The sequence below is a fragment of the Tupaia chinensis genome, unplaced genomic scaffold (assembly GCF_000334495.1).
Source record: "Tupaia chinensis unplaced genomic scaffold, TupChi_1.0 Scaffold143952_1, whole genome shotgun sequence".
Classification (NCBI taxonomy): Eukaryota; Metazoa; Chordata; class Mammalia; order Scandentia; family Tupaiidae; genus Tupaia; species Tupaia belangeri.
The window spans coordinates 89895-102092 of NW_006203803.1; the positions used below are offsets into that span (position 1 = coordinate 89895).

Here is a 12198-nt window from a genome sequence, read left to right on the forward strand (position 1 = left end):
ATGGAATAGATTATCAATGCCCTTATGAGTCTCTTCGCCTTCTGGGATGCCTATTATCCGGATGTTTGGATGGTTAATTGTATTGAGTATTTCTCGCATATTATTCTCAAATTTTGGGGCCATTTTCTTAGTCTTCATGGTGGATTTTTCTAGGCCAGCCATTTTCTCTTCTACATTAGAGATTCTATTTTCTGTATGATCTAGTCTGCTTTTAATACTTTCAAGGGAGATTTTGACTTCCTGTATTATAGCCTTCATCTCTAACAGTTCCATCTGATTCTTTTTTAAAGTGTGAAATTCCTCTTTTAGATCTTGCATGAATTTCCTCACCTCCTGGAACTCGTCAACTCCTTTCTCTTTCCTCTTCCACAGTTCATTGTCTCTCTTCTCTTCCATCTCTGTAAGCTTTGCCATTATGAATGTTCTGAATTCTTTATTGGACATTTCCATGATTTCCATTGAACTGCCTTTGGATAAAGAGGAGTTATCCTTTTCCCTTGGAGGAGAGGTATTTTCCTGCTTCCCCATATTTCTTGGGGTCCTGCAGCTATTTCTAGTCCTCTGGTGGATGGTTGGTTTCTTTCCAAACTTGGAAGTTCAGTCACGCAAGTTTTGTATGCTGGAGGCCGAATTATCAGTGGGAACTCTTCATTTCTCTGTTTGTTTCCCCCAAAATGGCTAGATCGCAAGAGCCATGGAGCTGTCAAAAAAAAAAATCATTTTTAGAAAAGAGATGAATTGGGATTTGTAAATATAAGTAAGATAATTCACTTTTTTAAACTATGTATATATGTATGCTTTAGTAAAAGCACTGACAGATATAGAAACTTGTTTTTCTAAGTCATAGAGACATTATATTTTAATGTATAACTGTAGACACACACAGAAAGTATGACACCTCGGTAGAAATAGGACTTTGTATTTTTGTACAATTGTTATAGTCCTGTATCTCTTGTTGATTTTCATGGCAATTCTGAGGCAGGCAGAATGACCTCCCCCCACCCTTACCCACCACCATTTAGCAGATGACATTCAGAGAGGTTAAGGGTTTTATCCAAGATCACACAGTCTATTACCAAACTCTTTTGCAAAGGAAGTTTGGTGTAAATTTTATCTCTATTCTTTTTAGAGAAATAACAGTTATGATATCCAGAGAAATGTATGCATCACATTTTGGAACTATGGATATTATTTACTGAGTTAAAAATCCATGTGTCTCAAACCCCTTGTTAAGAGCCTCTGGAGATCCTGATATTTAGAAGTGAATACTACTTTGCTCATTTTAAAAAGCAAAAGTCTGGGTCAAAAACTCTCTGTACTTGTTTTTCTCAGTATCAAGCTTTACTAGTAATCTCAAAGATATAAGTAATTAAGAGGCTGTGATTGTTAAGTTTATGCAACTTGACTGGCCCACAGGATGCCCAGACAATTGTTCAAGCATTATTCTAGGTGTGACTGTGAGGATGTTCCTAGATGAGATTAATATTGGAATCAGTAGATTCAATAAAGCAGATTGCTCTCTAATATGGTTTGTTTCATCCAGTCAGCTGGAAACCTGACTAGAACAAAAGGCTGACTGACTATCCTCTGAAAAAGGAATTCCTCCTGCCTGATCGCCCTGAGAAGGAATATCAGTTCTTTCCTGATCTAAGGTGCTTCAACACTGGTTCTTTCTAGATCTCAAGCCTACTGGCTTTCAGACAAACTGTACCATTGGCTCTCTTGCTTTAAGTGCCAAGATCTTCAGCTTCCCGTCTGTAGATCCTGGAACTCGTCATTGACAGTCTTCATAGTAGTGTGAGCCAATTACTTGTCATAAATTCACATACGAATATTTCCATTGCTTCTGTTTGTCTGGAGATCTCTGACTAATTCAGAGGTCCCCAGAAGCAATGAGAGATACCACACACAGAGTGTGACTCCTCAGGCTATCCTTCCTAAGATGGATAAACACTCTCTAGTCCAGAACAACGGCAAGGTCTTTAAAGAGATGTGAGGGTTACCTTATATAGCAGGAAGCTTTTTGATTATGAATTGTCTCCATTTTACCCCTAGATGATGATGATGATGATGATGATGATGATTATTATTATTATTTTTGGAGAGGTTTTTGGTATAGGGCATGTTCTCTCGCCAGAAAAACAGAGAGAGACAGAGAGACAGAAAGTGAGAAATCATCCCCGGGGTGGGGGTGGGGGGGAGATGGCATGCCGCAATCCCTTCTCCTCCATTCTCCTCTTGGGATCTTGGGCATGTACATGAACCTGGTGTGAGTTTAAGTCGCTGGGTCCAGGATTCAAACTGGTCAACTACATGGGAGTTCAGCAACATAGCCATTATGCCAACTGCTGGTCCTACCTCTAGATTATTATACAGCTTAAATGATATTTTTGAGACTGTTCTTTTCTCTGCAGCAGCCTCCAGTTCTATCTTCAGACCTCTGGGCAGTAAGGAACATTGAGGCAGGATCACCAGTGCCCCCACCGCCTCACTTCCCGGCTCCCCAGCCCAAGACCCAACCAGGTAGGTTGGTTCTCTGCAGCAGCCTCCAGTTCCATCTCCAGGCCTCTGGCAAAATCGCACACCGCATTAGCCGGGGAATAAAGAAAAGACTTTTTTCTTTATCCTCTGTACTCTTTTCTTTTCTCTTACATTATCTTGTCTTCTTCATCTTCCACCTTACCAGAGTGTCTAGGCAGTTCTAGAATCAGAGATACCACCTAACCACAGTCAGAATGTCTAAGATTTAAAAAACAAAAAATGATAAGTGTTGGTGGTGGTGTGGCAAAAGGGGAACTCTCTCTCTCTCTCTCTTTTTGAGAGGTTTTTGCTATAGGGTGCATGTGCTCACCAGAAAGACAGAGGAGACAGAGAGATAGAAAGTGAGAAATCCCCCCCCCCCCCGGGGAATGGCTATACCCCAGTTCCTTCTCCTCCATTCTCCTCTTGGGATCTTGGGCACACACGCACAAGCTCCCGGCATGATTTTAAGCCACTGGGTCTGGGACTCCAACCACAGTCAACTACATGGGAGTTCAGCGACATAGCCATTATACTAACTTCTGGTCCCCTTGAGGAAATTTAATGTAAAGAATTGTTAACTAAGTAATTGAGAAAGTAAAAAGAGAACACTGAAGGTCAGTGTAGGATGCAGCTACCATCCTTAGGCTTTGGGGAGTAGGTAGAATAGGTTAGATGTATTAAGACTTAGAAACTCAGATCAGCCAACTGCTGGTCCCAAGGGGAACTCTCTTACACTGCTGGTGGGAATGTAAATTAGTCCAGACACTGTGGAGAACAATTTGGAGATTCCTCAAAAATCTACAAATAGAACGACCATATGACCCAGCAATCCCACTTCTTGGTATCTACCCAAAGAACAGAAGAATTCTTCATCGGAAAAGTGCTTGCACATCGATGTTTATTGCAGCACTATTCACAATTGCTAAGACATGGAAACAACTGAAATGCCCCCAAACAGATGAATGGATTGAAAAACTGTAGCACATATACTCTATGGAATAGTATTCAGCCATAAAAAATAACAAAACCCTGGCTTTTGACAGAAAGTGTAAAAATATGGAAGATCTACTGCTGAATGAAGCAAGCCAGATTATGAAGGAGAGACATTGTATGTCCCCACTTAATATATACCGAATGACCGCACTCTATGACTGAAACTGATTGACTAAAGGATATACTAACACAGTAAATGGGTGTAAATACCAGATATAGAGTGTGTGGAAGAGCAGGACCTGAGGAAGGACATTTAGAAGAAAAATATGGAGGCAAAGCATTAATGGGACAACAAAATGTGGCATTATCTGTTTAAGCTATTTTACAGTTTAATCAACTGGATTAGGGAGAAATGTTCACATATTGAAATATTCACTTTGTAAGCTAAATAAGGTAATTGAATGTATAAAAGAAAATGAAATTAAAAAATAAATAAAAAAAAAGAAATTCTAGAGGGAGTCATGACTTGTAAGTCCATAGATTTTAGGTTAGTTTTCCATATGCCCTCCTAAAACAGGGTCATTCTTGCTAAAAGATTTATATAGCTATACACTCTCCTCTTAACAAATCTCATTAGTTAATTTACCAGGAAGTCAATTATCTGCATGTTTATAAGAAGATTACCTTGAGCTGTTGGCTTGCTTTTTCTCCCAGGTGTATCTCCTGGTATGAGAAGAAGAAAGGATCACAACAAACTGCTTAATGTTGTCTCCCTGGGTTTTTAATCCTAGAGATGCACTATGGATCACAGTCCAATCTTGCCACATACTAGTTCTTGCAATCTCTAGCCACTAGGGGCTCTTGATGAGGGGACTGGTGGGCACTGCCAAGCAGAATCTTTCCAAGGATCAGTAACTTGGGCCAAGATGGTAGGGGCAATTTAGGGAAGAGAGTGGTGGGGAGGGCTTAGTGTTACATAAACAAAGAAATGAAATGTTAGAATTCACTTTTAGAAGGTTCACTAACACAAGCTTAAAAGGGAATATTATCTTCATTTCACTGATGTGATGGATATGCACTCTCTGGTCCAGGACAATAGCAACAATTTTAAAGATACAAGTAACTGAGAGGTTGTGATTGTTAAGTTTATGCACCAACTTGACTGGCCCACAGGATGTCCAGACATTTGTTCAAGCATTATTCTAGGTGTGACTGTGAATATGTTCCTGGATGAGATTAATATTGGAATCAGTAGATTCAATAAAGCAGATTGCTCTCTAATATGGCTTGTTTCATCCAGTTGAAAACCTGACTAGAACAAAAGGCTGACTGACCGGTCTCTGAAGAAGGAATTCCTCCTGCCTGATCACCCTGAGATGGAGTATCAGTTCTTTCCTTCTTTCAGGCACTTAAACATGAAATATCATAATCATGTATTCTCTGAGGTAACTTGCCCAAGGTCCCATAGGTCCCATGGTGAGTAAGAGGCAAAGCTAAGATTTAAAAACAAAATAGTTTGAGGCCCGATTTTCAGACTATGCCTTAACCCTCTTTACCCTATGTTTTATGATGCTGGAGCTGAGACTGCAAACTTTTATTTTTCCGCTACTAGGCTTTGCTGATAGGGGGCACTAGAGGGAAACTTTAAGGTTGATAGAAGGAGAAAGAATGTGTGTGTGTGTGTGTGTGTGTGTGTGTGTGTGTGTGTGTGTGAGTTTCCAGTTTGCTTCCTGCAAAACATCACCCCAGCAACACCTCTTCACCTCAGCATTAGCAGGTTTTTCTATAGTAGCCGAGAAATCCAGTCTGCAGTTTCTCTGACACTTACAGAAGTAGTCTCATTGCCCCCCTCAGAGACACTCTCAGCAGCCAACCTATAACTCCTCAAAGGTCGGGTTGTAGCCCACAGGTCCACAATCTGAGTTTCTAAGTCTTAATACATCTAACCTATTCTACCTACTCCCCAAAGCCTTAAGGATGGTAGCTGCATCCTACACTGACCTTCAGTGTCCTCTTTTTACTTTCTCAGTTACTTAGTTAACACTTCTTTACATTAAATTCCCTCAAGGGGACCAGAAGTTAGTATAATGGCTATGTCGCTGAACTCCCATGTAATCGACTGCTGTTTGAATCCCAGACCCAGTGGCTTAAACTCACACCGGGCACGCGTGTGTGCATGCCCAAGATTCCGAGAGGAGAACGGAGGAGAAGGGATTGTGGCATGGCCATCCCCCTTTGCAGGGGTGATTTCTCTCTTTCTGTCTCTCTGTCCCTCTCTGTCTTTCTGGCAAACGCACATGCCCTATTGCAAAAACCTCTGCAAAAAAAAGAAAAAAAAAACACACCAGGTACATGTGAAAAAAAAAAAAAAAATTCCCTCAGGTTCTTCGCACCCTGACTGATACACATCTTGCTCTACGACCCATCTTTCCCCCTCCTCTCCTCTCCTAACATTCTCTAATGCAAAGGCTAAGTGGGGAAACTGTCTGTCCACTTTACATATGTTCTACTCAAATTAGTTTTAATTTTATTTGAGATGTGGGGTCCTGTAACAGAAACTGAAGTTTATCTAATTAGCATTTCTAGGCTTTTTGGGTCAAGATCAAAACACTAAGTATTCTTAGGTTGATATATATATTTTTTTCATCAACTTAATTGATAAAAAATTAAGGAAAATAAACTGTTTCCCCTCAAATAGTACAATTCTATATGTTTTGACAAATGTATTCAGTTGGGAAACAATTGGCCCAATCAAGATAGAGAATATTTTCATCACCCCACATGCACAGTTTTCTCATGCCATTTTTCAGTTCATCTCTTCCTCTACCCTGGACTTCAGGTGACCAAACACTGATTTGCTTCCTGTCATTATAATTTAGTATAATGACTTTGAAATCCATTTTGTCACATTTATCAATAGTTTTTTTCATTACAATTGACTTTTTTTTTATCATTTCTTATTGTAATTTCTGGTTTACATATAATTGTTGTACCTCTTTGTGGAGTATGGTTTTTCAAAGCATGCATGCAGTGTACAATAATCAAATTAAAGATATAGACAAATTCATCTATTGACATTGAATATTGCATTGTGTTGTATACATTTAATAATAGTTCTAGTTGTGGAGGTTGTTTTGTTTTTTGGAAGTATATATTAAATTGTCCACAGCATTTTTTTATTCTGCTGTGGTACATCATTCCATAACTTATTACACTTGTTCACATGCATTCTTGTGTCAATCATTTTTTCCTGAGCCCTAGTCCAAACCCCATGCAGCTTCTAATATCTACCATTATTGTCTCTACTATGCCATTGGGTCCTTCCATTTCTATCACACTGTATGGACATTTGATATATGTTAGGCAGAGACATACAGTATTTGTCTTTCATAGCCTGGCTTATTTCACTGTGCATTATATGTTCTAGGTATTTTCACTTTGTGGCAAATGATGGAATATCATTGTTGTTTATGGCTGAGTCGTATTCTGTTATGTATATGTTCCACATTTTCCTAATCCTCTCATCCTTTGTTGGGAACTTAGGTTAATTCCATGACTTAGCTATTGTGAATAATACTGCAATGAACATAGATATATGAGTCTTTCTGACAGAGTTATTTCCTGTCTTTGGGTAAATACCTAAGAGTGGGATTACTGGTTTATATAGTAGTTCTATTTTTAGATTTTTGAAGCCCCTCCATACTGTTTTCCATAGTGGCTGTACTAATTTATATTTCCACTAGCAGTGCAGAAGGGTTCCCTTTTCTCCACAATCTCATCAGAACTTTTTTTTTTACTCTCCTAATTCTAGCCATTTTTTCTGGGATTCAGTGATATCTCATTGTGGTTTTGATTTGTATTTCCCTTATGAGAAGAGGTGTTGAATATTTTTATATGCTTTGTAGTCATTTGTCTTCCTTTGAGAGTTGTCTGTTCAGATTTATCACCCATTTAAAAATTGGAATTTTTTTTTGGCTGTAAGCTTTCTGAATTCTTTGTATATTCTGGTTATCAATACTTATCTGAAGTATAGTTTGCAAATACTTTCTGCCATGGTCTGGGTTGTCTTTTTATTCTATTTATTGTTTCCTCAGCTATGCAGAAGCTTTTGTGCCTGATATAGCCCCATTTTATCTATTTCTGGTGATATGGCCTGTGCTTTAGGGGTCTTATTTAAGAAATCTTTGCTTAATCCAAGTCATCAAGTACTTCCTCTGTGTTTCCCGGAAGTAATTTTATAATCTTGGGCTTTACATTTAAGTCTTTAATCCATTCTGAATTAATTTTTGTAAATGGTGAGAGATAAGGGTCTAGTTTTCTCCTTTGGAAATGGATATAAAGTCCTCCCAGCACCATTATTGAAAAGACTTTCTTTTCTCTTCTGTATTATCTTGTGCCCTTTGTAAAAAATCAGTTAACTACATGTTGTTGGAGTGATTTATGGATTCTTTATTCTGTTCCATTGGTCTATGTGTGTATTTTTGTGCCAGCACCATGCTGTTTAGATTATTATTGCTTTGTACTATATTTTGAAGTCAGGCAATGAGATGCCTCCAACTTTTTTATTTTTTTGCACATTATTGCTCTGATGATTCAGGATCTTTTGTGATTCCAAGGAAATGTCATGACTGCTTTTTCTATTTCCGTGAAGAATGTCTCTGGTATTTTGATAGAAATTACATTGAATTTGTAGGTCACTTTGGAAAGTATAGACATATTGACTATTCCAATACATGAACAAGAGATATCATTCCATCTTTTGTATCTTTTACAATTTCTTTACTCAGTTTTTTATAATTTCATAGTAGAGAACTTTCACTTCCTTGGTGAGATTTACTTATAGGATTTTAAAATTTTATTTATGGTGCCCTTAATAAACACATTTCTTTCTTCATTTCTGCCTCTATTTGTTCATTGTTAGTGTAAAAATATGCTACAGATTTTTTCAAAGAGGTTTTTGCCTTAGGGCATGCCTGGCCACTGGAGAGAGACACACAGAGACAGTGAGAAGGAAAATGAGAAATCATCACCCAAGGGGATGGCTATGTTGCAATCCCTTCTCCTCCAAGCTCCTCTGGAGATCTTGGAAATGCACACACATGTGCCCAAGTGTGATAGTCAAGCCACTGGGTCTGGGACTTGAATCACAGTTGGCCATTTGCTGGCCCCAGAAATATCCTACAGATTTTTGCATGTTCACTTTCTATCTTGTGACTTTACTGAATGTACTTATGTCTAAAAGGTATTTGAAGAAGTCCTTAGGTTTTCTATATATAGAATCATGTCATCTGCAAATAGGAAAAATTTAACTTCTTCCTTTTCAGTTTGGATGCCTTTTATTCATTCTCTTGTCTGATTGCATTGGCTAGGACTTCCAGTGATGTATTAAATAAAAAGTGAACATCTCTGTCTTGTTCTAATTTTAAGTGGAAAAAATTTCAACTTTTCACCTTTGAGTGTGATATTAACTGCGGTTTTGTTACATATAGCCTTTATTGTGCTAAGACTTGTCTATGTCTATTTTGTTGAGAATCTTAATTGTGCATGGTTGTTATATTTTATCAAATGCTTTCTCTATATCAATTGATATAATCATATGATTTTTTACTTTCTTTTTATTAACATTATATACTGCATTTATTGCATTATATATGTCAAACCATACTTGTATCCCTGGAATAAATCCTACTTAGTCATGATCATTGGGTATAATCTTTTTAATGTATTATTGGATTAAATTATATAGCATTTTGTTGAGGATTTTTACATAAATTTTTAAAATTTATGTATTGATCTGTAGTCTTTTTGTTGTTGTTGTTGTGAGTCCTTAACTGCTTTTGATATCAAAATTACAATGCTTCATAAAATGAGTTTGGAAGTGCTCCCTTTTATTTATTTCTAAGTAACATCCTCCAGATTAAGATTTAGAACATTTTCAACACCATAAAATGTCCCCTGTGACTTTCATAGCTAGCAGACTCCTACAGAAGTCACCACTATTCTGACTTCTGTTTCTATTCTTTATTTTAAGGGGTTTTTTAAAAAGACATCATATGAATGGAATTATAGAGCATATATGCACTCTATTGTGTCTGGCTTCCCTTGCTCAACACATGTCTATGAGATTTATTCATGTTTGTGTGCATAGTTGGAATTTATTCTTTTTATTGTGATGTGGTGTTACATTGTATGGATATATCACACTTATTTGCCCATTCTGTGGATGAATATAAGAGTTGTTTCCAATTTTTCTTTTCTAGTGAATATAGTGATTAAGGACATTTTAAAATATGTCTTTAGAGGCCAGCAGGTGACGTAGAGGTTAAGGCACTAGACTCCCAGTTGATCATAGTTTAAGTCCTAGGCCCAGTGGCTTAAAACTCACACCAGCAGCATATGCATGTATGCCTAAAATCACAGGAGGAGAATGGAGGAGACAGGATTGCAGCATGGCCATCCCATCTGGGGGGTGGGGGGTGGTGATTTCTCACTTGCTGTCTCTCTGGTAACCACATGTGCTTCATAGCAAAAATTTCTCTCTCTCAAAAAAAATAAAAATACACACACACACACATCTTTAGTGAACATTTGCTTTAATTTTTCTTGGCCCAGGAATGGATTGTTGGGTCATAATGTTGCCTTGCTTTAATTTTTCTTGGCTCAGGAATGGATTGTTGGGTCATAATGTTGCCTTACATTTAGCTTTCCAAAGTTGTGTATCAGTTCATACATGTACCATCAATATATATGACATACCCTCATCAATACTTGGTATTGAAGGTCTTTTTAATTTTGGTCATCTTGTAAGTGTGTAGTATAATCTCATCATGTATGCTTTTTGTTTATTTGTTTGTTTTTTTTTTTTCATGGAATAAAAACTTTAATTGCTGTTGCAAAAAATAATCTGTATGAAGTATAAATTGGTTTCAATAACATTAGTAGAGAATATGTTCTAAAAAATGGAGGTAACTGGATGTGAAATTCTGGCAGCAATAGAATAGTCCCAGATGGTTAGGCTGAGGCCAACACCTAATGAGCATGAAAGCCTTGTCTATGGAGAATTTTGGACGATACCTGGAGAAATATTACTGTGCATAAACCAAATTGAATTGTTTTTACAAATGTTGTAAAGTTTCATATAGTAAAATGTTTTTTTCTACATGCACTTCAATTTCACAGGAAGAGTGGCATAGTATACCTAAACACAGAAGAGAGCATTCATGCAGGATATCTAACTCCTTGATATAATAATGCATACAATTGAAAATGATTACACTATCATTACATCTAGGGCTTTCTGCAACTATAAGGTGGCGGCTATGGAAAATATGGCGCCCAGTATCAACATCTAGAAAGCAGCCACCACCTTCCACTTGTGTTCTCTTTTTGCGTTTTTTCTTAATTTTTCTTAATCAACATGCTGTTGTTGCTGTTTCTTAGCAAAACTAGTAAAAACAAAATTGTAATCATTGAACATAGCACGCTGGCAATCAAGATGCTTAAATCCTTCAATCTTCTGAGGTGAAGAAAGCACTGTGCGACATTTAGAACTCTGATTAACAAACAAGGTGGTCACACATTTTCCTGGCTTGTTTTCTTCCACAACTTTCCTGATCAGGTCATCACAGGAGGTCTGACTTAAGTTTGTTTCGAAGCTAACATAAGAAAATGCTGGTTCTGGAGTGACGTGAATAGTCCAATGTGTTCCATCCTATTTCATTCTATTCATTGAATACCCACAGGATTGAACAGGGTCGCATCAACCACAGAACCTAGTATTCGGTCACGAATTCCACTCTCACGAGTGACATCCTTTGCAGTGACACCATCTTTCATGTAGAACTGGTCCCTAACTGCTGGGTCAAGCTCACTTACAGGATCTCCAGGGTTTGATCTGGCTGACTGATTACCCGACTCTCTGGGAAATCCAGAGTATACAAGTACCAACAGTCAGAATTCATATGTCCCATGCAATATGCTGCTCCATTTGGGAAAATTGCATTAAGAAACTCTCTCTCTTCCTGGAAAATCCAGTGTGGGTACCCTTGGTGAGAAGGCTTCATGAAATTCTTATGAGAATAAAAGAAGCTTTGAATTGAGTCAAACCCACTGTAATCCCTAGCATGTTTGTTTCAACAGGGGGACCAATGCTTTCAGCAAGAGGATGGTACCTCATGTCTTCAAAATGAAACGTCTCTCGGAGACAAACATGCTACTCTCACTGAGCACATAAGCTTCCTTTTTGTCAGTTCTTATCACACTTATGATTGAACATTGCACATCCTTCAAAAGTATGTCCCACTCAGATCTTGAAACAGTGCGAAGATCACCAGATCCTTGATTTATGAAGGGTTGCTGTCGGAAGAACCAAACCTCCATCCAGCAGCTTCTCGGTTCCTTTGGAAAAATGTGCAGCTTCCATCACCGTGAGACTAGCGAACACAACTACCACAGAAAATCAACTAAATTAAATCTCTTCTCTTGCCACTGCTGCAGATTGTTCCAGCTGTGTTACTAAAGGGTTCCTTTTTGTGTTTGTTTGTTATAATTTGATATTAACTTTTTTCTAAAAAAAAAAAAGGGGGACTAATAAAATTTTCCCGGCTTCTTGTTTTGTGAGCAAAAGTTGAACGTGAGTCTCTTGGAAATAGAGGCAGATACAGTTTAGTCCCTTGTAGTCTGCTGCTTCCATGTTCCAGAGAGTTGAGCAAGCGCTAGCTAATGTCGCTGGTTATACTGTGT

The 12198-nt window shown here is 37.9% G+C and overlaps 1 pseudogene; it reads right to left on the reverse strand.

Annotated features, from left to right (window-relative positions):
- Positions 1 to 10864: 10864 nt before the first annotated feature.
- Positions 10865 to 11878, reverse strand: LOC102483228 (S-adenosylmethionine decarboxylase proenzyme-like; annotated as a pseudogene).
- Between the last annotated feature and the right edge of the window lie 320 nt (positions 11879 to 12198).